The 24,333-nt window shown below is 41.5% G+C and overlaps 14 non-coding genes across 14 annotated transcripts; all 14 read left to right on the top strand.

Annotated features, from left to right (window-relative positions):
• Positions 1 to 287: 287 nt before the first annotated feature.
• On the top strand, positions 288 to 365 carry LOC134485362 (small nucleolar RNA SNORD115). The gene has a single exon (XR_010063401.1). It is a non-coding gene; the product is annotated as a small nucleolar RNA SNORD115 (small nucleolar RNA).
• Positions 366 to 2,125: 1,760 nt separating this feature from the next.
• On the top strand, positions 2,126 to 2,203 carry LOC134485361 (small nucleolar RNA SNORD115). Its single transcript, XR_010063400.1, has one exon. It is a non-coding gene; the product is annotated as a small nucleolar RNA SNORD115 (small nucleolar RNA).
• Positions 2,204 to 3,963: 1,760 nt separating this feature from the next.
• Positions 3,964 to 4,041, top strand: LOC134485360 (small nucleolar RNA SNORD115). Its single transcript, XR_010063399.1, has one exon. It is a non-coding gene; the product is annotated as a small nucleolar RNA SNORD115 (small nucleolar RNA).
• A 1,760-nt stretch (positions 4,042 to 5,801) lies between these two features.
• LOC134485359 (small nucleolar RNA SNORD115) lies at positions 5,802 to 5,879 on the top strand. Its single transcript, XR_010063398.1, has one exon. It is a non-coding gene; the product is annotated as a small nucleolar RNA SNORD115 (small nucleolar RNA).
• A 1,761-nt stretch (positions 5,880 to 7,640) lies between these two features.
• Positions 7,641 to 7,718, top strand: LOC134485358 (small nucleolar RNA SNORD115). The gene has a single exon (XR_010063397.1). It is a non-coding gene; the product is annotated as a small nucleolar RNA SNORD115 (small nucleolar RNA).
• A 1,759-nt stretch (positions 7,719 to 9,477) lies between these two features.
• Positions 9,478 to 9,555, top strand: LOC134485357 (small nucleolar RNA SNORD115). Its single transcript, XR_010063396.1, has one exon. It is a non-coding gene; the product is annotated as a small nucleolar RNA SNORD115 (small nucleolar RNA).
• Positions 9,556 to 11,315: 1,760 nt separating this feature from the next.
• Positions 11,316 to 11,393, top strand: LOC134485356 (small nucleolar RNA SNORD115). The gene has a single exon (XR_010063395.1). It is a non-coding gene; the product is annotated as a small nucleolar RNA SNORD115 (small nucleolar RNA).
• Positions 11,394 to 13,152: 1,759 nt separating this feature from the next.
• Positions 13,153 to 13,230, top strand: LOC134485355 (small nucleolar RNA SNORD115). The gene has a single exon (XR_010063394.1). It is a non-coding gene; the product is annotated as a small nucleolar RNA SNORD115 (small nucleolar RNA).
• Positions 13,231 to 14,991: 1,761 nt separating this feature from the next.
• On the top strand, positions 14,992 to 15,069 carry LOC134485354 (small nucleolar RNA SNORD115). Its single transcript, XR_010063393.1, has one exon. It is a non-coding gene; the product is annotated as a small nucleolar RNA SNORD115 (small nucleolar RNA).
• A 1,760-nt stretch (positions 15,070 to 16,829) lies between these two features.
• LOC134485353 (small nucleolar RNA SNORD115) lies at positions 16,830 to 16,907 on the top strand. The gene has a single exon (XR_010063392.1). It is a non-coding gene; the product is annotated as a small nucleolar RNA SNORD115 (small nucleolar RNA).
• Positions 16,908 to 18,666: 1,759 nt separating this feature from the next.
• Positions 18,667 to 18,744, top strand: LOC134485352 (small nucleolar RNA SNORD115). The gene has a single exon (XR_010063391.1). It is a non-coding gene; the product is annotated as a small nucleolar RNA SNORD115 (small nucleolar RNA).
• A 1,761-nt stretch (positions 18,745 to 20,505) lies between these two features.
• On the top strand, positions 20,506 to 20,583 carry LOC134485351 (small nucleolar RNA SNORD115). The gene has a single exon (XR_010063390.1). It is a non-coding gene; the product is annotated as a small nucleolar RNA SNORD115 (small nucleolar RNA).
• A 1,759-nt stretch (positions 20,584 to 22,342) lies between these two features.
• Positions 22,343 to 22,420, top strand: LOC134485350 (small nucleolar RNA SNORD115). The gene has a single exon (XR_010063389.1). It is a non-coding gene; the product is annotated as a small nucleolar RNA SNORD115 (small nucleolar RNA).
• A 1,759-nt stretch (positions 22,421 to 24,179) lies between these two features.
• Positions 24,180 to 24,257, top strand: LOC134485349 (small nucleolar RNA SNORD115). Its single transcript, XR_010063388.1, has one exon. It is a non-coding gene; the product is annotated as a small nucleolar RNA SNORD115 (small nucleolar RNA).
• The last annotated feature ends 76 nt before the right edge of the window (positions 24,258 to 24,333 follow it).

Raw genomic sequence — 24,333 nt, 5'->3', positions numbered from 1 at the left:
CTGCTAAGTGGCATCATACATTAGACTTCTTAAACAGCCTCCTTAAAATTAATATGATTGTATGAACTGAAGGGATACAATTGCCCTCACATCTTGCTCTTTCCTTTTTAGAGAGGACAGTCTTGAAATTCAAGCTAGGTCTACCCTTATTCCACACAAGAGCGCTGTGCCCTTGTACCCTCTGCACTTGCAAGTGAGGATTCAAATTCTGAGGCAGTGTTGGCAGCCAAGGTAAGCAATTGTGCAGGTGAAATTACATTATTGACAGTTGTGTCCTACCTGTGTCTGGGTCAATGATGACAACAGAAAGTCAAGAACAGAATGATGACATAAAAATCATGCTCAATAGGATTACGCTGAGGCCCAACCAGGGAGCCAGGGTAACAAGCACTACTTAGTCTCTTTGAGGACCACTTGCGGGACTCATCTGAGCTGCTCTGATGACCTTGTGCTCTTTTCCCTCTGTGGGAACCTGGACAATCTTAGTGCAACTGTGCTGGCAAACACTGCCTGCCAACTAGCACCTAATCTCATAATCTGCTTGTGTGCAAGTCTGCAACACCAACCCTGTCATCATTACCCTCTCTGCTCTGATGTCTTGCAGTCACCTGGCATCACCCCTGCGGTCCAGTGGATCACTATTCCCAGGTGAGTGAAATGATCACGATTAATGGATTGAAATTCCTATGAGATATTCCTCAGTATTTTGACCAATAATTTCAGCCCATCAAAGGTTTCTTAATTAAAAATAATGCAATCCCAGTCAGAAATGAATTTCACTTCTCAGTATGTTTTGTCCCTTTGAACTGCACTATTAAAAATGTAGAGAAGTTCCTTTCTACCTGTAGTTCATACAGCCATAAAATTGAATATCTTGGAAGAGATCCTAGATGATACTATCTACACAAATGGAGGGATCTGGAATATGAATATACCTTTTGAATTTGGAGAAATTTCAGTCCACACACAGGCTCACAAATCAAAGCTGGTGCACAGAGATGGATTTCCAATGGCAAGGGGAACCCAGGAATAAGACTTTAGTTTAGAGATGAAGAAATTGGCGATAAATTTTCTGCATCAAAAGACACTCCAAGAATTATTGCCCCAAAGGGAGCTTCGCGAAATTTTTCACGAAACTCTCAGGCCACAGGGAACCTAGCCAGTAGGGTAGATTGAAGTTGAAGGTGTGGCTTTGGCTATCAATTCCCTTCTATGTGTCATCACACAGCTTCATTCTTGATCTTACTAAAATTTACTTCAGTATTCATCAGAAAACAAATGCTATCAAGGAGATGGTTTCTGGAGCTCTTGGGACAGAGGAACGTGATGTCAATGGGATACTTGCAAACACCAACTGATCTAGTCACACGAATTTTGGTCACATTCTGAGTTTCATCACATGGCAATCACTGAGTGCTAATGCTCAGGGATTCATGGTCAAAATACTTGTTGCTTTCCTCTGGGCAACAGATTCTCTTCAGCATTCACTTACCAGCTGTGGGAACTGATTGTTACCATACAGTACGGAAATGGGGAAGAATGAACATAGCCTAGCACATAAGTCTGAAATGCACAAGTCTCATGAAAATTTGATTAAAGTATACGTAACTGTTCGTGTATTGTCCTTCCAATATTACTCAGGTAAATTCACCTTTGCCTTGGTTTCTGACAATGTTTAGCAATTGAAAGATTTGATCGGTGTATATGACAAAGAGCATGTGTCATCCCCTTCATCAATGATTTGGTTTTGGGTACCTATTGACCTATTGATCGCTTAGGGAAGTAACTTTCCATGTGTTGGGAATGTCAGCATGGAAGTGGATGTTGCAAGAGTGATTCTGCTAAGTGGCATCATACATTAGACTTCTTAAACAGCCTCCTTAAAATTAATATGATTGTATGAACTGAAGGGATACAATTGCCCTCACATCTTGCTCTTTCCTTTTTAGAGAGGACAGTCTTCAAATTCAAGCTAGGTCTACCCTTATTCCACACAAGAGCGCTGTGCCCTTGTACCCTCTGCACTTGCAAGTGAGGATTCAAATTCTGAGGCAGTGTTGGCAGCCAAGGTAAGCAATGGTGCAGGTGAAATTACATTATTGACAGTTGTGTCCTACCTGTGTCTGGGTCAATGATGACAACAGAAAGTCAAGAACAGAATGATGACATAAAAATCATGCTCAATAGGATTACGCTGAGGCCCAACCAGGGAGCCAGGGTAACAAGCACTACTTAGTCTCTTTGAGGACCACTTGCGGGACTCATCTGAGCTGCTCTGATGACCTTGTGCTCTTTTCCCTCTGTGGGAACCTGGACAATCTTAGTGCAACTGTGCTGGCAAACACTGCCTGCCAACTAGCACCTAATCTCATAATCTGCTTGTGTGCAAGTCTGCAACACCAACCCTGTCATCATTACCCTCTCTGCTCTGATGTCTTGCAGTCACCTGGCATCACCCCTGCGGTCCAGTGGATCACTATTCCCAGGTGAGTGAAATGATCACGATTAATATTTTGGAGTAATTATGAGATATTCCTCAGTATTTTGACCAATAATTTCAGCCCATCAAAGGTTTCTTAATTAAAAATAATGCAATCCCAGTCAGAAATGAATTTCACTTCTCAGTATGTTTTGTCCCTTTGAACTGCACTATTAAAAATGTAGAGAAGTTCCTTTCTACCTGTAGTTCATACAGCCATAAAATTGAATATCTTGGAAGAGATCCTAGATGATACTATCTACACAAATGGAGGGATCTGGAATATGAATATACCTTTTGAATTTGGAGAAATTTCAGTCCACACACAGGCTCACAAATCAAAGCTGGTGCACAGAGATGGATTTCCAATGGCAAGGGGAACCCAGGAATAAGACTTTAGTTTAGAGATGAAGAAATTGGCCATAAATTTTCTGCATCAAAAGACACTCCAAGAATTATTGCCCCAAAGGGAGCTTCGCAAATTTTTCACGAAACTCTCAGGCCACAGGGAACCTAGCCAGTAGGGTAGATTGAAGTTGAAGGTGTGGCTTTGGCTACCAATTCCCTTCTATGTGTCATCACACAGCTTCATTCTTGATCTTACTAAAATTTACTTCAGTATTCATCAGAAAAAAAATGCTATCAAGGAGATGGTTTCTGGAGCTCTTGGGACAGAGGAACGTGATGTCAATGGGATACTTGCAAACACCAACTGATCTAGTCACACGAATTTTGGTCACATTCTGAGTTTCATCACATGGCAATCACTGAGTGCTAACGCTCAGGGATTCATGGCCAAAATACCTGTTGCTTTCTTCTGGGCAACAGATTCTCTTCAGCATTCACTTACCAGCTGTGGGAACTGATTGTTACCATGCAGTATGGAAATGGGGAGGAATGAACATAGCCTAGCACATAAAATCTGAAATGCACAAGTCTCATGAAAATTTGATTAAAGTATACGTAACTGTTCGTGTATTGTCCTTCCAATATTACTCAGGTAAATTCACCTTTGCCTTGGTTTCTGACAATGTTTAGCAATTGAAAGATTTGATCGGTGTATATGACAAAGAGCATGTGTCATCCCCTTCATCAATGATTTGGTTTTGGGTACCTATTGACCTATTGATCGCTTAGAGAAGTAACTTTCCATGTGTTGGGAATGTCAGCATGGAAGTGGATGTTGCAAGAGTGATTCTGCTAAGTGGCATCATACATTAGAATTCTTAAACAGCCTCCTTAAAATTAATATGATCGTATGAACTGAAGGGATACAATTGCCCTCACATCTTGCTCTTTCCTTTTTAGAGAGGACAGTCTTGAAATTCAAGCTAGGTCTACCCTTATTCCACACAAGTGCGCTGTGCCCTTGTACCCTCTGCACTTGCAAGTGAGGATTCAAATTCTGAGGCAGTGTTGGCAGCCAAGGTAAGCAGTGGTGCAGGTGAAATTACATTATTGACAGTTGTGTCCTACCTGTGTCTGGGTCAATGATGACAACAGAAAGTCAAGAACAGAATGATGACATAAAAATCATGCTCAATAGGATTACGCTGAGGCCCAACCAGGGAGCCAGGGTAACAAGCACTACTTAGTCTCTTTGAGGACCACTTGCGGGACTCATCTGAGCTGCTCTGATGACCTTGTGCTCTTTTCCCTCTGTGGGAACCTGGACAATCTTAGTGCAACTGTGCTGGCAAACACTGCCTGCCAACTAGCACCTAATCTCATAATCTGCTTGTGTGCAAGTCTGCAACACCAACCCTGTCATCATTACCCTCTCTGCTCTGATGTCTTGCAGTCACCTGGCATCACCCCTGCGGTCCAGTGGATCACTATTCCCAGGTGAGTGAAATGATCACGATTAATGGATTGAAATTCCTATGAGATATTCCTCAGTATTTTGACCAATAATTTCAGCCCATCAAAGGTTTCTTAATTAAAAATAATGCAATCCCAGTCAGAAATGAATTTCACTTCTCAGTATGTTTTGTCCCTTTGAACTGCACTATTAAAAATGTAGAGAAGTTCCTTTCTACCTGTAGTTCATACAGCCATAAAATTGAATATCTTGGAAGAGATCCTAGATGATACTATCTACACAAATGGAGGGATCTGGAATATGAATATACCTTTTGAATTTGGAGAAATTTCAGTCCACACACAGGCTCACAAATCAAAGCTGGTGCACAGAGATGGATTTCCAATGGCAAGGGGAACCCAGGAATAAGACTTTAGTTTAGAGATGAAGAAATTGGCGATAAATTTTCTGCATCAAAAGACATTCCAAGAATTATTGCCCCAAAGGGAGCTTCGCGAAATTTTTCACGAAACTCTCAGGCCACAGGGAACCTAGCCAGTAGGGTAGATTGAAGTTGAAGGTGTGGCTTTGGCTATCAATTCCCTTCTATGTGTCATCACACAGCTTCATTCTTGATCTTACTAAAATTTACTTCAGTATTCATCAGAAAACAAATGCTATCAAGGAGATGGTTTCTGGAGCTCTTGGGACAGAGGAACGTGATGTCAATGGGATACTTGCAAACACCAACTGATCTAGTCACACGAATTTTGGTCACATTCTGAGTTTCATCACATGGCAATCACTGAGTGCTAATGCTCAGGGATTCATGGTCAAAATACTTGTTGCTTTCCTCTGGGCAACAGATTCTCTTCAGCATTCACTTACCAGCTGTGGGAACTGATTGTTACCATACAGTACGGAAATGGGGAAGAATGAACATAGCCTAGCACATAAGTCTGAAATGCACAAGTCTCATGAAAATTTGATTAAAGTATACGTAACTGTTCGTGTATTGTCCTTCCAATATTACTCAGGTAAATTCACCTTTGCCTTGGTTTCTGACAATGTTTAGCAATTGAAAGATTTGATCGGTGTATATGACAAAGAGCATGTGTCATCCCCTTCATCAATGATTTGGTTTTGGGTACCTATTGACCTATTGATCGCTTAGGGAAGTAACTTTCCATGTGTTGGGAATGTCAGCATGGAAGTGGATGTTGCAAGAGTGATTCTGCTAAGTGGCATCATACATTAGACTTCTTAAACAGCCTCCTTCAAATTAATATGATTGTATGAACTGAAGGGATACAATTGCCCTCACATCTTGCTCTTTCCTTTTTAGAGAGGACAGTCTTGAAATTCAAGCTAGGTCTACCCTTATTCCACACAAGAGCGCTGTGCCCTTGTACCCTCTGCACTTGCAAGTGAGGATTCAAATTCTGAGGCAGTGTTGGCAGCCAAGGTAAGCAATTGTGCAGGTGAAATTACATTATTGACAGTTGTGTCCTACCTGTGTCTGGGTCAATGATGACAACAGAAAGTCAAGAACAGAATGATGACATAAAAATCATGCTCAATAGGATTACGCTGAGGCCCAACCAGGGAGCCAGGGTAACAAGCACTACTTAGTCTCTTTGAGGACCACTTGCGGGACTCATCTGAGCTGCTCTGATGACCTTGTGCTCTTTTCCCTCTGTGGGAACCTGGACAATCTTAGTGCAACTGTGCTGGCAAACACTGCCTGCCAACTAGCACCTAATCTCATAATCTGCTTGTGTGCAAGTCTGCAACACCAACCCTGTCATCATTACCCTCTCTGCTCTGATGTCTTGCAGTCACCTGGCATCACCCCTGCGGTCCAGTGGATCACTATTCCCAGGTGAGTGAAATGATCACGATTAATGGATTGAAATTCCTATAAGATATTCCTCAGTATTTTGACCAATAATTTCAGCCCATCAAAGGTTTCTTAATTAAAAATAATGCAATCCCAGTCAGAAATGAATTTCACTTCTCAGTATGTTTTGTCCCTTTGAACTGCACTATTAAGAATGTAGAGAAATTCCTTTCTACCTGTAGTTCATACAGCCATAAAATTGAATATCTTGGAAGAGATCCTAGATGATACTATCTACACAAATGGAGGGATCTGGAATATGAATATACCTTTTGAATTTGGAGAAATTTCAGTCCACACACAGGCTCACAAATCAAAGCTGGTGCACAGAGATGGATTTCCAATGGCAAGGGGAACCCAGGAATAAGACTTTAGTTTAGAGATGAAGAAATTGGCGATAAATTTTCTGCATCAAAAGACACTCCAAGAATTATTGCCCCAAAGGGAGCTTCGCGAAATTTTTCACGAAACTCTCAGGCCACAGGGAACCTAGCCAGTAGGGTAGATTGAAGTTGAAGGTGTGGCTTTGGCTACCAATTCCCTTCTATGTGTCATCACACAGCTTCATTCTTGATCTTACTAAAATTTACTTCAGTATTCATCAGAAAACAAATGCTATCAAGGAGATGGTTTCTGGAGCTCTTGGGACAGAGGAACGTGATGTCAATGGGATACTTGCAAACACCAACTGATCTAGTCACACGAATTTTGGTCACATTCTGAGTTTCATCACATGGCAATCACTGAGTGCTAACGCTCAGGGATTCATGGCCAAAATACCTGTTGCTTTCTTCTGGGCAACAGATTCTCTTCAGCATTCACTTACCAGCTGTGGGAACTGATTGTTACCATGCAGTATGGAAATGGGGAGGAATGAACATAGCCTAGCACATAAAATCTGAAATGCACAAGTCTCATGAAAATTTGATTAAAGTATACGTAACTTTTCGTGTATTGTCCTTCCAATATTACTCAGGTAAATTCACCTTTGCCTTGGTTTCTGACAATGTTTAGCAATTGAAAGATTTGATCGGTGTATATGACAAAGAGCATGTGTCATCCCCTTCATCAATTATTTGGTTTTGGGTACCTATTGACCTATTGATCGCTTAGGGAAGTAACTTTCCATGTGTTGGGCATGTCAGCATGGAAGTGGATGTTGCAAGAGTGATTCTGCTAAGTGGCATCATACATTAGACTTCTTAAACAGCCTCCTTAAAATTAATATGATTGTATGAACTGAAGGGATACAATTGCCCTCACATCTTGCTCTTTCCTTTTTAGAGAGGACAGTCTTCAAATTCAAGCTAGGTCTACCCTTATTCCACACAAGAGCGCTGTGCCCTTGTACCCTCTGCACTTGCAAGTGAGGATTCAAATTCTGAGGCAGTGTTGGCAGCCAAGGTAAGCAATGGTGCAGGTGAAATTACATTATTGACAGTTGTGTCCTACCTGTGTCTGGGTCAATGATGACAACAGAAAGTCAAGAACAGAATGATGACATAAAAATCATGCTCAATAGGATTACGCTGAGGCCCAACCAGGGAGCCAGGGTAACAAGCACTACTTAGTCTCTTTGAGGACCACTTGCGGGACTCATCTGAGCTGCTCTGATGACCTTGTGCTCTTTTCCCTCTGTGGGAACCTGGACAATCTTAGTGCAACTGTGCTGGCAAACACTGCCTGCCAACTAGCACCTAATCTCATAATCTGCTTGTGTGCAAGTCTGCAACACCAACCCTGTCATCATTACCCTCTCTGCTCTGATGTCTTGCAGTCACCTGGCATCACCCCTGCGGTCCAGTGGATCACTATTCCCAGGTGAGTGAAATGATCACGATTAATGGATTGAAATTCCTATGAGATATTCCTCAGTATTTTGACCAATAATTTCAGCCCATCAAAGGTTTCTTAATTAAAAATAATGCAATCCCAGTCAGAAATGAATTTCACTTCTCAGTATGTTTTGTCCTTTGAACTGCACTATTAAAAATGTAGAGAAGTTCCTTTCTACCTGTAGTTCATACAGCCATAAAATTGAATATCTTGGAAGAGATCCTAGATGATACTATCTACACAAATGGAGGGATCTGGAATATGAATATACCTTTTGAATTTGGAGAAATTTCAGTCCACACACAGGCTCACAAATCAAAGCTGGTGCACAGAGATGGATTTCCAATGGCAAGGGGAACCCAGGAATAAGACTTTAGTTTAGAGATGAAGAAATTGGCGATAAATTTTCTGCATCAAAAGACACTCCAAGAATTATTGCCCCAAAGGGAGCTTCGCGAAATTTTTCACGAAACTCTCAGGCCACAGGGAACCTAGCCAGTAGGGTAGATTGATGTTGAAGGTGTGGCTTTGGCTATCAATTCCCTTCTATGTGTCATCACACAGCTTCATTCTTGATCTTACTAAAATTTACTTCAGTATTCATCAGAAAACAAATGCTATCAAGGAGATGGTTTCTGGAGCTCTTGGGACAGAGGAACGTGATGTCAATGGGATACTTGCAAACACCAACTGATCTAGTCACACGAATTTTGGTCACATTCTGAGTTTCATCACATGGCAATCACTGAGTGCTAATGCTCAGGGATTCATGGTCAAAATACTTGTTGCTTTCCTCTGGGCAACAGATTCTCTTCAGCATTCACTTACCAGCTGTGGGAACTGATTGTTACCATACAGTACGGAAATGGGGAAGAATGAACATAGCCTAGCACATAAGTCTGAAATGCACAAGTCTCATGAAAATTTGATTAAAGTATACGTAACTGTTCGTGTATTGTCCTTCCAATATTACTCAGGTAAATTCACCTTTGCCTTGGTTTCTGACAATGTTTAGCAATTGAAAGATTTGATCGGTGTATATGATCAAGAGCATGTGTCATCCCCTTCATCAATGATTTGGTTTTGGGTACCTATTGACCTATTGATCGCTTAGGGAAGTAACTTTCCGTGTGTTGGGAATGTCAGCATGGAAGTGGATGTTGCAAGAGTGATTCTGCTAAGTGGCATCATACATTAGACTTCTTAAACAGCCTCCTTAAAATTAATATGATCGTATGAACTGAAGGGATACAATTGCCCTCACATCTTGCTCTTTCCTTTTTAGAGAGGACAGTCTTCAAATTCAAGCTAGGTCTACCCTTATTCCACACAAGAGCGCTGTGCCCTTGTACCCTGTGCACTTGCAAGTGAGGATTCAAATTCTGAGGCAGTGTTGGCAGCCAAGGTAAGCAATGGTGCAGGTGAAATTACATTATTGACAGTTGTGTCCTACCTGTGTCTGGGTCAATGATGACAACAGAAAGTCAAGAACAGAATGATGACATAAAAATCATGCTCAATAGGATTACGCTGAGGCCCAACCAGGGAGCCAGGGTAACAAGCACTACTTAGTCTCTTTACGGACCACTTGCGGGACTCATCTGAGCTGCTCTGATGACCTTGTGCTCTTTTCCCTCTGTGGGAACCTGGACAATCTTAGTGCAACTGTGCTGGCAAACACTGCCTGCCAACTAGCACCTAATCTCATAATCTGCTTGTGTGCAAGTCTGCAACACCAACCCTGTCATCATTACCCTCTCTGCTCTGATGTCTTGCAGTCACCTGGCATCACCCCTGCGGTCCAGTGGATCACTATTCCCAGGTGAGTGAAATGATCACGATTAATGGATTGAAATTCCTATAAGATATTCCTCAGTATTTTGACCAATAATTTCAGCCCATCAAAGGTTTCTTAATTAAAAATAATGCAATCCCAGTCAGAAATGAATTTCACTTCTCAGTATGTTTTGTCCCTTTGAACTGCACTATTAAAAATGTAGAGAAGTTCCTTTCTACCTGTAGTTCATACAGCCATAAAATTGAATATCTTGGAAGAGATCCTAGATGATACTATCTACACAAATGGAGGGATCTGGAATATGAATATACCTTTTGAATTTGGAGAAATTTCAGTCCACACACAGGCTCACAAATCAAAGCTGGTGCACAGAGATGGATTTCCAATGGCAAGGGGAACCCAGGAATAAGACTTTAGTTTAGAGATGAAGAAATTGGCGATAAATTTTCTGCATCAAAAGACACTCCAAGAATTATTGCCCCAAAGGGAGCTTCGCGAAATTTTTCACGAAACTCTCAGGCCACAGGGAACCTAGCCAGTAGGGTAGATTGAAGTTGAAGGTGTGGCTTTGGCTACCAATTCCCTTCTATGTGTCATCACACAGCTTCATTCTTGATCTTACTAAAATTTACTTCATTATTCATCAGATAACAAATGCTATCAAGGAGATGGTTTCTGGAGCTCTTGGGACAGAGGAACGTGATGTCAATGGGATACTTGCAAACACCAACTGATCTAGTCACACGAATTTTGGTCACATTCTGAGTTTCATCACATGGCAATCACTGAGTGCTAATGCTCAGGGATTCATGGTCAAAATACTTGTTGCTTTCCTCTGGGCAACAGATTCTCTTCAGCATTCACTTACCAGCTGTGGGAACTGATTGTTACCATACAGTACGGAAATGGGGAAGAATGAACATAGCCTAGCACATAAGTCTGAAATGCACAAGTCTCATGAAAATTTGATTAAAGTATACGTAACTGTTCGTGTATTGTCCTTCCAATATTACTCAGGTAAATTCACCTTTGCCTTGGTTTCTGACAATGTTTAGCAATTGAAAGATTTGATCGGTGTATATGACAAAGAGCATGTGTCATCCCCTTCATCAATGATTTGGTTTTGGGTACCTATTGACCTATTGATCGCTTAGGGAAGTAACTTTCCATGTGTTGGGAATGTCAGCATGGAAGTGGATGTTGCAAGAGTGATTCTGCTAAGTGGCATCATACATTAGACTTCTTAAACAGCCTCCTTAAAATTAATATGATTGTATGAACTGAAGGGATACAATTGCCCTCACATCTTGCTCTTTCCTTTTTAGAGAGGACAGACTTCAAATTCAAGCTAGGTCTACCCTTATTCCACACAAGAGCGCTGTGCCCTTGTACCCTCTGCACTTGCAAGTGAGGATTCAAATTCTGAGGCAGTGTTGGCAGCCAAGGTAAGCAATTGTGCAGGTGAAATTACATTATTGACAGTTGTGTCCTACCTGTGTCTGGGTCAATGATGACAACAGAAAGTCAAGAACAGAATGATGACATAAAAATCATGCTCAATAGGATTACGCTGAGGCCCAACCAGGGAGCCAGGGTAACAAGCACTACTTAGTCTCTTTGAGGACCACTTGCGGGACTCATCTGAGCTGCTCTGATGACCTTGTGCTCTTTTCCCTCTGTGGGAACCTGGACAATCTTAGTGCAACTGTGCTGGCAAACACTGCCTGCCAACTAGCACCTAATCTCATAATCTGCTTGTGTGCAAGTCTGCAACACCAACCCTGTCATCATTACCCTCTCTGCTCTGATGTCTTGCAGTCACCTGGCATCACCCCTGCGGTCCAGTGGATCACTATTCCCAGGTGAGTGAAATGATCACGAATAATGGATTGAAATTCCTATAAGATATTCCTCAGTATTTTGACCAATAATTTCAGCCCATCAAAGGTTTCTTAATTAAAAATAATGCAATCCCAGTCAGAAATGAATTTCACTTCTCAGTATGTTTTGTCCCTTTGAACTGCACTATTAAAAATGTAGAGAAGTTCCTTTATACCTGTAGTTAATACAGCCATAAAATTGAATATCTTGGAAGAGATCCTAGATGATACTATCTACACAAATGGAGGGATCTGGAATATGAATATACCTTTTGAATTTGGAGAAATTTCAGTCCACACACAGGCTCACAAATCAAAGCTGGTGCACAGAGATGGATTTCCAATGGCAAGGGGAACCCAGGAATAAGACTTTAGTTTAGAGATGAAGAAATTGGCGATAAATTTTCTGCATCAAAAGACACTCCAAGAATTATTGCCCCAAAGGGAGCTTCGCGAAATTTTTCACGAAACTCTCAGGCCACAGGGAACCTAGCCAGTAGGGTAGATTGAAGTTGAAGGTGTGGCTTTGGCTATCAATTCCCTTCTATGTGTCATCACACAGCTTCATTCTTGATCTTACTAAAATTTACTTCAGTATTCATCAGAAAACAAATGCTATCAAGGAGATGGTTTCTGGAGCTCTTGGGACAGAGGAACGTGATGTCAATGGGATACTTGCAAACACCAACTGATCTAGTCACACGAATTTTGGTCACATTCTGAGTTTCCTCACATGGCAATCACTGAGTGCTAATGCTCAGGGATTCATGGTCAAAATACTTGTTGCTTTCCTCTGGGCAACAGATTCTCTTCAGCATTCACTTACCAGCTGTGGGAACTGATTGTTACCATACAGTACGGAAATGGGGAAGAATGAACATAGCCTAGCACATAAGTCTGAAATGCACAAGTCTCATGAAAATTTGATTAAAGTATACGTAACTGTTCGTGTATTGTCCTTCCAATATTACTCAGGTAAATTCACCTTTGCCTTGGTTTCTGACAATGTTTAGCAATTGAAAGATTTGATCGGTGTATATGATCAAGAGCATGTGTCATCCCCTTCATCAATGATTTGGTTTTGGGTACCTATTGACCTATTGATCGCTTAGGGAAGTAACTTTCCATGTGTTGGGAATGTCAGCATGGAAGTGGATGTTGCAAGAGGGATTCTACTAAGTGGCATCATACATTAGACTTCTTAAACAGCCTCCTAAAATTAACATGATTGTATGAACTGAAGGGATACAATTGCCCTCACATCTTGCTCTTTCCTTTTTAGAGAGGACAGTCTTCAAATTCAAGCTAGGTCTTCCCTTATTCCACACAAGAGCGCTGTGCCCTTGTACCCTCTGCACTTGCAAGTGAGGACTCAAATTCTGAGGCAGTGTTGGCAGCCAAGGTAAGCCATGGTGCAGGTGAAATTACATTATTGACAGTTGTGTCCTACCTGTGTCTGGGTCAATGATGACAACAGAAAGTCAAGAACAGAATGATGACATAAAAATCATGCTCAATAGGATTACGCTGAGGCCCAACCAGGGAGCCAGGGTAACAAGCACTACTTAGTCTCTTTGAGGACCACTTGCGGGACTCATCTGAGCTGCTCTGATGACCTTGTGCACTTTTCCCTCTGTGGGAACCTGGACAATCTTAGTGCAACTGTGCTGGCAAACACTGCCTGCCAACTAGCACCTAATCTCATAATCTGCTTGTGTGCAAGTCTGCAACACCAACCCTGTCATCATTACCCTCTCTGCTCTGATGTCTTGCAGTCACCTGGCATCACCCCTGCGGTCCAGTGGATCACTATTCCCAGGTGAGTGAAATGATCACGATTAATGGAGTGAAATTCCTATAAGATATTCCTCAGTATTTTGACCAATAATTTCAGCCCATCAAAGGTTTCTTAATTAAAAATAATGCAATCCCAGTCAGAAATGAATTTCACTTCTCAGTATGTTTTGTCCCTTTGAACTGCACTATTAAAAATGTAGAGAAGTTCCTTTCTACCTGTAGTTCATACAGCCATAAAATTGAATATCTTGGAAGAGATCCTAGATGATACTATCTACACAAATGGAGGGATCTGGAATATGAATATACCTTTTGAATTTGGAGAAATTTCAGTCCACACACAGGCTCACAAATCAAAGCTGGTGCACAGAGATGGATTTCCAATGGCAAGGGGAACCCAGGAATAAGACTTTAGTTTAGAGATGAAGAAATTGGTGATAAATTTTCTGCATCAAAAGACACTCCGAGAATTATTGCCCCAAAGGGAGCTTCGCGAAATTTTTCACGAAACTCTCAGGCCACAGGGTACCTAGCCAGTAGGGTAGATTGAAGTTGAAGGTGTGGCTTTGGCTACCAATTCCCTTCTATGTGTCATCACACAGCTTCATTCTTGATCTTACTAAAATTTACTTCAGTATTCATCAGAAAACAAATGCTATCAAGGAGATGGTTTCTGGAGCTCTTGGGACAGAGGAACGTGATGTCAATGGGATACTTGCAAACACCAACTGATCTAGTCACACGAATTTTGGTCACATTCTGAGTTTCATCACATGGCAATCACTGAGTGCTAACGCTCAGGGATTCATGGCCAAAATACCTGTTGCTTTCTTCTGGGCAACAGATTCTCTTCAGCATTCACTTACCAGCTGTGGGAACTGATTGTTACCATGCAGTATGGAAATGGGGAGGAATGAACATAGCCTAGCACATAAAATCTGAAATACACAAGTCTCATGAAAATTTGATTAAAGTATACGTAACTGTTCGTGTATTGTCCTTCCAATATTACTCAGGTAAATTCACCTTTGCCTTGGTTTCTGACAATGTTTAGCAATTGAAAGATTTGATCGGTGTATATGACAAAGAGCATGTGTCATCCCCTTCATCAATGATTTGGTTTTGGGTACCTATTGACCTATTGATCGCTTAGGGAAGTAACTTTCCGTGTGTTGGGAATGTCAGCATGGAAGTGGATGTTGCAAGAGGGATTCTGCTAAGTGGCATCATACATTAGACTTCTTAAACAGCCTCCTTAAAATTAATATGATTGTATGAACTGAAGGGATACAATTGCCATCACATCTTGCTCTTTCCTTTTTACAGAGGACAGTCTTCAAATTCAAGCTAGGTCTACCCTTATTCCACACAAGAGCGCTGTGCCCTTGTACCCTCTGCACTTGCAAGTGAGGATTCAAATTCTGAGGCAGTGTTGGCAGCCAAGGTAAGCAATGGTGCAGGTGAAATTACATTATTGACAGTTGTGTCCTACCTGTGTCTGGGTCAATGATGACAACAGAAAGTCAAGAACAGAATGATGACATAAAAATCATGCTCAATAGGATTACGCTGAGGCCCAACCAGGGAGCCAGGGTAACAAGCACTACTTAGTCTCTTTGAGGACCACTTGCGGGACTCATCTGAGCTGCTCTGATGACCTTGTGCTCTTTTCCCTCTGTGGGAACCTGGACAATCTTAGTGCAACTGTGCTGGCAAACACTGCCTGCCAACTAGCACCTAATCTCATAATCTGCTTGTGTGCAAGTCTGCAACACCAACCCTGTCATCATTACCCTCTCTGCTCTGATGTCTTGCAGTCACCTGGCATCACCCCTGCGGTCCAGTGGATCACTATTCCCAGGTGAGTGAAATGATCACGATTAATGGATTGAAATTCCTATAAGATATTCCTCAGTATTTTGACCAATAATTTCAGCCCATCAAAGGTTTCTTAATTAAAAATAATGCAATCCCAGTCAGAAATGAATTTCACTTCTCAGTATGTTTTGTCCCTTTGAACTGCACTATTAAAAATGTAGAGAAGTTCCTTTCTACCTGTAGTTCATACAGCCATAAAATTGAATATCTTGGAAGAGATCCTAGATGATACTATCTACACAAATGGAGGGATCTGGAATATGAATATACCTTTTGAATTTGGAGAAATTTCAGTCCACACACAGGCTCACAAATCAAAGCTGGTGCACAGAGATGGATTTCCAATGGCAAGGGGAACCCAGGAATAAGACTTTAGTTTAGAGATGAAGAAATTGGCGATAAATTTTCTGCATCAAAAGACACTCCGAGAATTATTGCCCCAAAGGGAGCTTCGCGAAATTTTTCACGAAACTCTCAGGCCACAGGGTACCTAGCCAGTAGGGTAGATTGAAGTTGAAGGTGTGGCTTTGGCTACCAATTCCCTTCTATGTGTCATCACACAGCTTCATTCTTGATCTTACTAAAATTTACTTCAGTATTCATCAGAAAACAAATGCTATCAAGGAGATGGTTTCTGGAGCTCTTGGGACAGAGGAACGTGATGTCAATGGGATACTTGCAAACACCAACTGATCTAGTCACACGAATTTTGGTCACATTCTGAGTTTCATCACATGGCAATCACTGAGTGCTAATGCTCAGGGATTCATGGTCAAAATACTTGTTGCTTTCCTCTGGGCAACAGATTCTCTTCAGCATTCACTTACCAGCTGTGGGAACTGATTGTTACCATACAGTACGGAAATGGGGAAGAATGAACATAGCCTAGCACATAAGTCTGAAATGCACAAGTCTCATGAAAATTTGATTAAAGTATACGTAACTGTTCGTGTATTGTCCTTCCAATATTACTCAGGTAAATTCACCTTTGCCTTGGTTTCTGACAATGTTTAGCAATTGAAAGATTTGATCGGTGTATATGACAAAGAGCATGTGTCATCCCCTTCATCAATGATTTGGTTTTGGGTACCTATTGACCTATTGATCGCTTAGGGAAGTAACTTTCCATGTGTTGGGAATGTCAGCATGGAAGTGGATGTTGCAAGAGTGATTCTGCTAAGTGGCATCATACATTAGACTTCTTAAACAGCCTCCTTAAAATTAACATGATTGTATGAACTGAAGGGATACAATTGCCCTCACATCTTGCTCTTTCCTTTTTAGAGAGGACAGACTTCAAATTCAAGCTAGGTCTACCCTTATTCCACACAAGAGCGCTGTGCCCTTGTACCCTCTGCACTTGCAAGTGAGGATTCAAATTCTGAGGCAGTGTTGGCAGCCAAGGTAAGCCATGGTGCAGGTGAAATTACATTATTGACAGTTGTGTCCTACCTGTGTCTGGGTCAATGATGACAACAGAAAGTCAAGAACAGAATGATGACATAAAAATCATGCTCAATAGGATTACGCTGAGGCCCAACCAGGGAGCCAGGGTAACAAGCACTACTTAGTCTCTTTGAGGACCACTTGCGGGACTCATCTGAGCTGCTCTGATGACCTTGTGCTCTTTTCCCTCTGTGGGAACCTGGACAATCTTAGTGCAACTGTGCTGGCAAACACTGCCTGCCAACTAGCACCTAATCTCATAATCTGCTTGTGTGCAAGTCTGCAACACCAACCCTGTCATCATTACCCTCTCTGCTCTGATGTCTTGCAGTCACCTGGCATCAACCCTGCGGTCCAGTGGATCACTATTCCCAGGTGAGTGAAATGATCACGATTAATGGATTGAAATTCCTATGAGATATTCCTCAGTATTTTGACCAATAATTTCAGCCCATCAAAGGTTTCTTAATTAAAAATAATGCAATCCCAGTCAGAAATGAATTTCACTTCTCAGTATGTTTTGTCCCTTTGAACTGCACTATTAAAAATGTAGAGAAGTTCCTTTCTACCTGTAGTTCATACAGCCATAAAATTGAATATCTTGGAAGAGATCCTAGATGATACTATCTACACAAATGGAGGGATCTGGAATATGAATATACCTTTTGAATTTGGAGAAATTTCAGTCCACACACAGGCTCACAAATCAAAGCTGGTGCACAGAGATGGATTTCCAATGGCAAGGGGAACCCAGGAATAAGACTTTAGTTTAGAGATGAAGAAATTGGCGATAAATTTTCTGCATCAAAAGACACTCCGAGAATTATTGCCCCAAAGGGAGCTTCGCAAATTTTTCACGAAACTCTCAGGCCACAGGGAACCTAGCCAGTAGGGTAGATTGAAGTTGAAGGTGTGGCTTTGGCTACCAATTCCCTTCTATGTGTCATCACACAGCTTCATTCTTGATCTTACTAAAATTTACTTCAGTATTCATCAGAAAACAAATGCTATCAAGGAGATGGTTTCTGGAGCTCTTGGGACAGAGGAACGTGATGTCAATGGGATACTTGCAAACACCAACTGATCTAGTCACACGAATTTTGGTCACATTCTGAGTTTCATCACATGGCAATCACTGAGTGCTAATGCTCAGGGATTCATGGTCAAAATACTTGTTGCTTTCCTCTGGGCAACAGATTCTCTTCAGCATTCACTTACCAGCTGTGGGAACTGATTGTTACCATACAGTACGGAAATGGGGAAGAATGAACATAGCCTAGCACATAAGTCTGAAATGCACAAGTCTCATGAAAATTTGATTAAAGTATACGTAACTGTTCGTGTATTGTCCTTCCAATATTACTCAGGTAAATTCACCTTTGCCTTGGTTTCTGACAATGTTTAGCAATTGAAAGATTTGATCGGTGTATATGATCAAGAGCATGTGTCATCCCCTTCATCAATGATTTGGTTTTGGGTACCTATTGACCTATTGATCGCTTAGGGAAGTAACTTTCCATGTGTTGGGAATGTCAGCATGGAAGTGGATGTTGCAAGAGTGATTCTGCTAAGTGGCATCATACATTAGACTTCTTAAACAGCCTCCTTAAAATTAATATGATTGTATGAACTGAAGGGATACAATTGCCCTCACATCTTGCTCTTTCCTTTTTAGAGAGGACAGTCTTCAAATTCAAGCTAGGTCTACCCTTATTCCACACAAGAGCGCTGTGCCCTTGTACCCTCTGCACTTGCAAGTGAGGATTCAAATTCTGAGGCAGTGTTGGCAGCCAAGGTAAGCAATGGTGCAGGTGAAATTACATTATTGACAGTTGTGTCCTACCTGTGTCTGGGTCAATGATGACAACAGAAAGTCAAGAACAGAATGATGACATAAAAATCATGCTCAATAGGATTACGCTGAGGCCCAACCAGGGAGCCAGGGTAACAAGCACTACTTAGTCTCTTTGAGGACCACTTGCGGGACTCATCTGAACTGCTCTGATGACCTTGTGCTCTTTTCCCTCTGTGGGAACCTGGACAATCTTAGTGCAACTGTGCTGGCAAACACTGCCTGCCAACTAGCACCTAATCTCATAATCTGCTTGTGTGCAAGTCTGCAACACCAACCCTGTCATCATTACCCTCTCTGCTCTGATGTCTTGCAGTCACCTGGCATCACCCCTGCGGTCCAGTGGATCACTATTCCCAGGTGAGTGAAATGATCACGATTAATGGAGTGAAATTCCTATAAGATATTCCTCAGTATTTTGACCAATAATTTCAGCCCATCAAAGGTTTCTTAATTAAAAATAATGCAATCCCAGTCAGAAATGAATTTCACTTCTCAGTATGTTTTGTCCCTTTGAACTGCACTATTAAAAATGTAGAGAAGTTCCTTTCTACCTGTAGTTCATACAGCCATAAAATTGAATATCTTGGAAGAGATCCTAGATGATACTATCTACACAAATGGAGGGATCTGGAATATGAATATACCTTTTGAATTTGGAGAAATTTCAGTCCACACACAGGCTCACAAATCAAAGCTGGTGCACAGAGATGGATTTCCAATGGCAAGGGGAACCCAGGAATAAGACTTTAGTTTAGAGATGAAGAAATTGGCGATAAATTTTCTGCATCAAAAGACACTCCGAGAATTATTGCCCCAAAGGGAGCTTCGCGAAATTTTTCACGAAACTCTCAGGCCACAGGGTACCTAGCCAGTAGGGTAGATTGAAGTTGAAGGTGTGGCTTTGGCTACCAATTCCCTTCTATGTGTCATCACACAGCTTCATTCTTGATCTTACTAAAATTTACTTCAGTATTCATCAGAAAACAAATGCTATCAAGGAGATGGTTTCTGGAGCTCTTGGGACAGAGGAACGTGATGTCAATGGGATACTTGCAAACACCAACTGATCTAGTCACACGAATTTTGGTCACATTCTGAGTTTCATCACATGGCAATCACTGAGTGCTAACGCTCAGGGATTCATGGCCAAAATACCTGTTGCTTTCTTCTGGGCAACAGATTCTCTTCAGCATTCACTTACCAGCTGTGGGAACTGATTGTTACCATGCAGTATGGAAATGGGGAGGAATGAACATAGCCTAGCACATAAAATCTGAAATACACAAGTCTCATGAAAATTTGATTAAAGTATACGTAACTGTTCGTGTATTGTCCTTCCAATATTACTCAGGTAAATTCACCTTTGCCTTGGTTTCTGACAATGTTTAGCAATTGAAAGATTTGATCGGTGTATATGACAAAGAGCATGTGTCATCCCCTTCATCAATGATTTGGTTTTGGGTACCTATTGACCTATTGATCGCTTAGGGAAGTAACTTTCCATGTGTTGGGAATGTCAGCATGGAAGTGGATGTTGCAAGAGGGATTCTGCTAAGTGGCATCATACATTAGACTTCTTAAACAGCCTCCTTAAAATTAATATGATTGTATGAACTGAAGGGATACAATTGCCATCACATCTTGCTCTTTCCTTTTTACAGAGGACAGTCTTCAAATTCAAGCTAGGTCTACCCTTATTCCACACAAGAGCGCTGTGCCCTTGTACCCTCTGCACTTGCAAGTGAGGATTCAAATTCTGAGGCAGTGTTGGCAGCCAAGGTAAGCAATGGTGCAGGTGAAATTACATTATTGACAGTTGTGTCCTACCTGTGTCTGGGTCAATGATGACAACAGAAAGTCAAGAACAGAATGATGACATAAAAATCATGCTCAATAGGATTACGCTGAGGCCCAACCAGGGAGCCAGGGTAACAAGCACTACTTAGTCTCTTTGAGGACCACTTGCGGGACTCATCTGAGCTGCTCTGATGACCTTGTGCTCTTTTCCCTCTGTGGGAACCTGGACAATCTTAGTGCAACTGTGCTGGCAAACACTGCCTGCCAACTAGCACCTAATCTCATAATCTGCTTGTGTGCAAGTCTGCAACACCAACCCTGTCATCATTACCCTCTCTGCTCTGATGTCTTGCAGTCACCTGGCATCACCCCTGCGGTCCAGTGGATCACTATTCCCAGGTGAGTGAAATGATCACGATTAATGGATTGAAATTCCTATGAGATATTCCTCAGTATTTTGACCAATAATTTCAGCCCATCAAAGGTTTCTTAATTAAAAATAATGCAATCCCAGTCAGAAATGAATTTCACTTCTCAGTATGTTTTGTCCCTTTGAACTGCACTATTAAAAATGTAGAGAAGTTCCTTTCTACCTGTAGTTCATACAGCCATAAAATTGAATATCTTGGAAGAGATCCTAGATGATACTATCTACACAAATGGAGGGATCTGGAATATGAATATACCTTTTGAATTTGGAGAAATTTCAGTCCACACACAGGCTCACAAATCAAAGCTGGTGCACAGAGATGGATTTCCAATGGCAAGGGGAACCCAGGAATAAGACTTTAGTTTAGAGATGAAGAAATTGGCGATAAATTTTCTGCATCAAAAGACACTCCGAGAATTATTGCCCCAAAGGGAGCTTCGCAAATTTTTCACGAAACTCTCAGGCCACAGGGAACCTAGCCAGTAGGGTAGATTGAAGTTGAAGGTGTGGCTTTGGCTACCAATTCCCTTCTATGTGTCATCACACAGCTTCATTCTTGATCTTACTAAAATTTACTTCAGTATTCATCAGAAAACAAATGCTATCAAGGAGATGGTTTCTGGAGCTCTTGGGACAGAGGAACGTGATGTCAATGGGATACTTGCAAACACCAACTGATCTAGTCACACGAATTTTGGTCACATTCTGAGTTTCATCACATGGCAATCACTGAGTGCTAATGCTCAGGGATTCATGGTCAAAATACTTGTTGCTTTCCTCTGGGCAACAGATTCTCTTCAGCATTCACTTACCAGCTGTGGGAACTGATTGTTACCATACAGTACGGAAATGGGGAAGAATGAACATAGCCTAGCACATAAGTCTGAAATGCACAAGTCTCATGAAAATTTGATTAAAGTATACGTAACTGTTCGTGTATTGTCCTTCCAATATTACTCAGGTAAATTCACCTTTGCCTTGGTTTCTGACAATGTTTAGCAATTGAAAGATTTGATCGGTGTATATGATCAAGAGCATGTGTCATCCCCTTCATCAATGATTTGGTTTTGGGTACCTATTGACCTATTGATCGCTTAGGGAAGTAACTTTCCATGTGTTGGGAATGTCAGCATGGAAGTGGATGTTGCAAGAGTGATTCTGCTAAGTGGCATCATACATTAGACTTCTTAAACAGCCTCCTTAAAATTAATATGATTGTATGAACTGAAGGGATACAATTGCCCTCACATCTTGCTCTTTCCTTTTTAGAGAGGACAGTCTTCAAATTCAAGCTAGGTCTACCCTTATTCCACACAAGAGCGCTGTGCCCTTGTACCCTCTGCACTTGCAAGTGAGGATTCAAATTCTGAGGCAGTGTTGGCAGCCAAGGTAAGCAATGGTGCAGGTGAAATTACATTATTGACAGTTGTGTCCTACCTGTGTCTGGGTCAATGATGACAACAGAAAGTCAAGAACAGAATGATGACATAAAAATCATGCTCAATAGGATTACGCTGAGGCCCAACCAGGGAGCCAGGGTAACAAGCACTACTTAGTCTCTTTGAGGACCACTTGCGGGACTCATCTGAACTGCTCTGATGACCTTGTGCTCTTTTCCCTCTGTGGGAACCTGGACAATCTTAGTGCAACTGTGCTGGCAAACACTGCCTGCCAACTAGCACCTAATCTCATAATCTGCTTGTGTGCAAGTCTGCAACACCAACCCTGTCATCATTACCCTCTCTGCTCTGATGTCTTGCAGTCACCTGGCATCACCCCTGCGGTCCAGTGGATCACTATTCCCAGGTGAGTGAAATGATCACGATTAATGGAGTGAAATTCCTATAAGATATTCCTCAGTATTTTGACCAATAATTTCAGCCCATCAAAGGTTTCTTAATTAAAAATAATGCAATCCCAGTCAGAAATGAATTTCACTTCTCAGTATGTTTTGTCCCTTTGAACTGCACTATTAAAAATGTAGAGAAGTTCCTTTCTACCTGTAGTTCATACAGCCATAAAATTGAATATCTTGGAAGAGATCCTAGATGATACTATCTACACAAATGGAGGGATCTGGAATATGAATATACCTTTTGAATTTGGAGAAATTTCAGTCCACACACAGGCTCACAAATCAAAGCTGGTGCACAGAGATGGATTTCCAATGGCAAGGGGAACCCAGGAATAAGACTTTAGTTTAGAGATGAAGAAATTGGCGATAAATTTTCTGCATCAAAAGACACTCCGAGAATTATTGCCCCAAAGGGAGCTTCGCAAATTTTTCACGAAACTCTCAGGCCACAGGGAACCTAGCCAGTAGGGTAGATTGAAGTTGAAGGTGTGGCTTTGGCTACCAATTCCCTTCTATGTGTCATCACACAGCTTCATTCTTGATCTTACTAAAATTTACTTCAGTATTCATCAGAAAACAAATGCTATCAAGGAGATGGTTTCTGGAGCTCTTGGGACAGAGGAACGTGATGTCAATGGGATACTTGCAAACACCAACTGATCTAGTCACACGAATTTTGGTCACATTCTGAGTTTCATCACATGGCAATCACTGAGTGCTAATGCTCAGGGATTCATGGTCAAAATACTTGTTGCTTTCCTCTGGGCAACAGATTCTCTTCAGCATTCACTTACCAGCTGTGAGAACTGATTGTTACCATACAGTACGGAAATGGGGAAGAATGAACATAGCCTAGCACATAAGTCTGAAATGCACAAGTCTCATGAAAATTTGATTAAAGTATACGTAACTGTTCGTGTATTGTCCTTCCAATATTACTCAGGTAAATTCACCTTTGCCTTGGTTTCTGACAATGTTTAGCAATTGAAAGATTTGATCGGTGTATATGATCAAGAGCATGTGTCATCCCCTTCATCAATGATTTGGTTTTGGGTACCTATTGACCTATTGATCGCTTAGGGAAGTAACTTTCCATGTGTTGGGAATGTCAGCATGGAAGTGGATGTTGCAAGAGTGATTCTGCTAAGTGGCATCATACATTAGACTTCTTAAACAGCCTCCTTAAAATTAATATGATTGTATGAACTGAAGGGATACAATTGCCCTCACATCTTGCTCTTTCCTTTTTAGAGAGGACAGTCTTCAAATTCAAGCTAGGTCTACCCTTATTCCACACAAGAGCGCTGTGCCCTTGTACCCTCTGCACTTGCAAGTGAGGATTCAAATTCTGAGGCAGTGTTGGCAGCCAAGGTAAGCAATGGTGCAGGTGAAATTACATTATTGACAGTTGTGTCCTACCTGTGTCTGGGTCAATGATGACAACAGAAAGTCAAGAACAGAATGATGACATAAAAATCATGCTCAATAGGATTACGCTGAGGCCCAACCAGGGAGCCAGGGTAACAAGCACTACTTAGTCTCTTTGAGGACCACTTGCGGGACTCATCTGAGCTGCTCTGA

The sequence above is a fragment of the Rattus norvegicus genome, chromosome 1 (genome assembly GCF_036323735.1).
Source record: "Rattus norvegicus strain BN/NHsdMcwi chromosome 1, GRCr8, whole genome shotgun sequence".
In the NCBI taxonomy this organism is placed as follows: domain Eukaryota; kingdom Metazoa; phylum Chordata; class Mammalia; order Rodentia; family Muridae; genus Rattus; species Rattus norvegicus.
Note: the sequence above shows the minus strand (reverse complement) of the source record. Positions and strands in the feature narration are given on the sequence as shown.